This window comes from Amblyomma mixtum, chromosome 3, assembly GCF_055824585.1.
Source record: "Amblyomma mixtum isolate Tamu chromosome 3, ASM5582458v1, whole genome shotgun sequence".
Classification (NCBI taxonomy): domain Eukaryota; kingdom Metazoa; phylum Arthropoda; class Arachnida; order Ixodida; family Ixodidae; genus Amblyomma; species Amblyomma mixtum.
In genome coordinates this window covers 401,113,095-401,116,733 of record NC_143014.1, presented here as the reverse complement: position 1 = coordinate 401,116,733, position 3,639 = coordinate 401,113,095, and the positions used below count along the sequence as shown (strand labels likewise).

Below are 3,639 nucleotides of genomic sequence, written 5' to 3'. Positions count from 1 at the left end.
GCTACCGATGAGTATTGCGGACGTACCGGGGATTGAAGCATGCTGTTTATGCTGACGACGTCACCGTGTGGACACATCAGGGGTCCATCGGCGAGCAGGAGGACGCCTTACAAACAACTCTTGACATCATTCACGACTAGGCAACGGAAACTGGCTTACAGACTGCCCCAGATAAAACTGTGTTTGTCGTCATTCATGGTGGCCGGACCACCATAACCAAACAGGAGGAGAAGCAGTCTTTTAAACTTTCCATCGGCAACCAGCCCAACGCACGAAAGCAGACTATCCGAATACTTGGCATGCACTTGGACGAGAACTCTACAGCGAACAGTTGGGTACAACGCGTCACAAAGACTACAAAACCTAATTCTGCACGTTTTACGAAGAATCAGTAACCGCACACGCGGATTACACGAACGCGAAATGCGGCAATTTGCGGAAGCTTTTCTCGTCGCCCGCATCATGTACGGGCTGCCGTATCATCCTGCAAACCGTACGCAGTTGCTCCCGCTTGACCGCTTACTTAACGACGTCAGACGCATTGTCACAGGACTTCCCAGGTACACACGCCTTGATGCGTTCAAGAGCTGCAGCAAGCTCAGTGACCTCTCAGAGCTCCTCGACATGTACACCCACACGCAACGGACGAGACTTCGAGTCACAAACGCCGGGCGGCGCATACTATTAATCCTCGGGCACGATGTACACATTGCCGGCTTTGCCCAGGAAGACGCCTCCATGGGAAACCACGCCGCTCACTGAAGGGAAGCCACTTCCACTACATATGGATGCGTATCAGCAAATGCAGCGCCGGGCTTATGCCAAGACGCATTCTAAGGCTACGAGCTCATTCTCCTCCACTTGTTTGGTTTGGTGTATGGGGTTTAACGTCCCAAAGCAGCTAAGGCTATGAGGCACGCCGTAGTGAAGGGCTTCGGAAATTTCGACCACCTGGGGTTCTTTAACGCGCACTCACATCGCATAGTACAGGGGCCTCTAGAATTTCGCCTCTACCGCAATCCAACCGCCGCGGCCGGGATCGAACCTGCGTCTTTCGGGTCAGCAGCCGAGCACCATAACACTGAGCACCGCGGCGGCACTCTCTCTCTCCTCAACTGAACATGTTGTGTATACGGACGCTGTACTGCCTGCAGGCAGCAGCAGCCACACATACTACGCCACTGCGTCGTACGACCAGAAAACCGAGAGTCAGGGCCAATGCCACCATACATCGGCAGAAGCGCCATTCAGTACCTGAGCCGAGCTAATGGCCATATTGGACTACTTGGAATCGGCTCTCGCAGTTTCTTTTGAAACTTACCCCATTCACCATCGTATGTACACAGACTCCCAAGCAGCCTACCTGCCATGCGCCAACATTCTCTATACAGACCCTATAATGCAGAAGATAAGGCATAACGCACGTCTGCTTCGCAAACGCGATCAGCACGTTAACATCTATTGGGTCCCTGCGCACTGCAGTATCCCTGGAAACGAGAAGGCTCATAGACCAGCACGCGCTCATCTCTCTACCATGCTAGCCAGAGCTTCCGATACTCTTCCTCCTTCCGTCGCTACCACACCTGAGGTTGCAGATTCGATCGCGGAGAAGCTTGTGATGAAACTACATCGCACCGCCTACCTCACGGCAGTGGGCAACCCCCTCTCCATACCTGCGCTTCCTCCGATGGTATTCACGCGATGAGAATCGGTCCCGCTGCGGCGAATTCAAACAGGCACCATTCTTACTCCTTTCTTGTTGAACCGCTTTCATCGGGGTGGCACGACGCCACCTGCACCTTGTTCCTCCTCCAGGTGCAACTGCAGTGCGGATCTGAACCACCTGCTCTGGGAACGTCCTCTCTACGCACCATCTCGTCTTCGAGCCCTGGCAGCGTTTCGGATGGCTGCCGAAATGGCCTTCTTCTATTTGATCCTGGGCCTGCCGCGATGCCTCGTCTCGAGATCGTGCCGTCGAGTTCTGGCGTGCACTCCTCGTGTTCATCCAGGACTCGGAGGTGCCGCTGGTCAGCGATCGGCTCCGCAGTGCTCACGAAAGGCACGCAGCCTCCACCTAGCTGCCTCTAGCGTTTTAACTTACCCCTTCTCCTTTACAATACCCCCTCCCTTTCCACCGTAGCGCTTTCAACGCATTCTAATGTGGAATAAGCGTGGTTTCAATCAATCTATCTGTTGAAGAAACCGAAATAGCGTCAAGAAGAAATTGAGATGTAAATTATTTATTGGTCTTAGGCAAATACCTCGGGGTGCTGCATGTATACCAATAGCATCGTTTGAAAGAAGAAAGCACACAAGCAATAATTTTGTGTCTATGACCCTTCATTCAATTAGACCAGTGCTAACAATTTGATTAAAACCATACACAAACATTCAAAAGGTGAGGAGTAATAACTCAAGATCTCATTTAAGACTGACGTACAATGCTTTAAAATTTGCGCTAGTGCATCAGAAAAGCTTCAATTAGGTTTCTTCGCAGACACCAGACCTCATTCAATTTTGTTGTCCAATATACTGATTGTCATTTTCGCACTTTCCAGAGCAGACAGATTCGGATGGGTAAACCTATGCGCTAGACCATCTCATTCTGTCTGAAAAAAAAATGGGCCAGGTTGCAAAACAAGTGGGACTGATTCCAGTCCCGAACCTGTTCGGAACTGGTCCTCTGAATCGTTTCGGTTCAGGTTAAGTTACAAGATTGCGAAAAGATATGGGTTCGGTTCGGTTCCGGGTGAAAATTCAGGTTCGGGTCTGGTTTCGGGGGCAGGTTCGGCTCCGGTTCGACACCTTTGTTTATTCTGAACCTTTCCTCTGGTGACCAGACTGCCAGCGCAGTCTCGTACAGCAACGAATAGCGCAACGTAATCGCAAAAGATAAAAAAACTTCTGCATACCATTAGATAAGACCCTAAGGACACTAAGGATAGCGAAGAAGGCACCAAATCTAGAGAAAGAAAAGTGCATTTTGAATGCCGCGGATTCCCTGGAAGGAAATTACTCAGAGAATAAGAGCGCTTAGCGCATTCTTCGGGATGTCACGTACAGTTTCCAGGAGCTCGATCTAAAGCTCCACAAAAGCCGACATATATGGGGGCTTCGCCTTCTTCCCGATGGGCCTCTTCAATGAGAAGGGGAATGAAGCTATGAGCAAGAACCTCAAGTCCACGGCTGTGAAACCAGCCAAGGCGAAGGAAACAGCTTTGGCGCTTCTGCAGAAGGTGGGATTAGAAAAACTGCACCACGAAGGCCAGATAACGAAGGCTGAGGCATTGATGGTAATTTTTGAGGCCCAAAACCCACAAAGACATGTGACCGTTTAGAGCCATTGTCACAGAACGAGGTAGAGAGTGAATCACACTTGTCTGGATTGGTCCGAAGGATGCTCCACACTGCTTCTGCGACGCCTAGTGACAATATGTGTTGGCCGATAGCACCACGCGCGTGGACGCTGCGGCATTCGCGGGTGGCCAAAAAATAGGCCCGCGTGATTGGCGGGTCGCGAGCACCGCCTTTTTATCACTTGACGAGCACTGCCAGCTGAGCTGCGAACGTGCCACGGCTAGAATGCTGGCGGGGCGCAAAAGCTTTCGTGCGATGTGATACCGCTGGAAACATGCATGC

At 51.3% G+C, this 3,639-nt stretch overlaps 1 pseudogene; it reads left to right on the top strand.

The window, feature by feature from the left end:
• Positions 1-423: 423 nt before the first annotated feature.
• Positions 424-2,078, top strand: LOC149357366 (uncharacterized; annotated as a pseudogene).
• Positions 2,079-3,639: the final 1,561 nt, after the last annotated feature.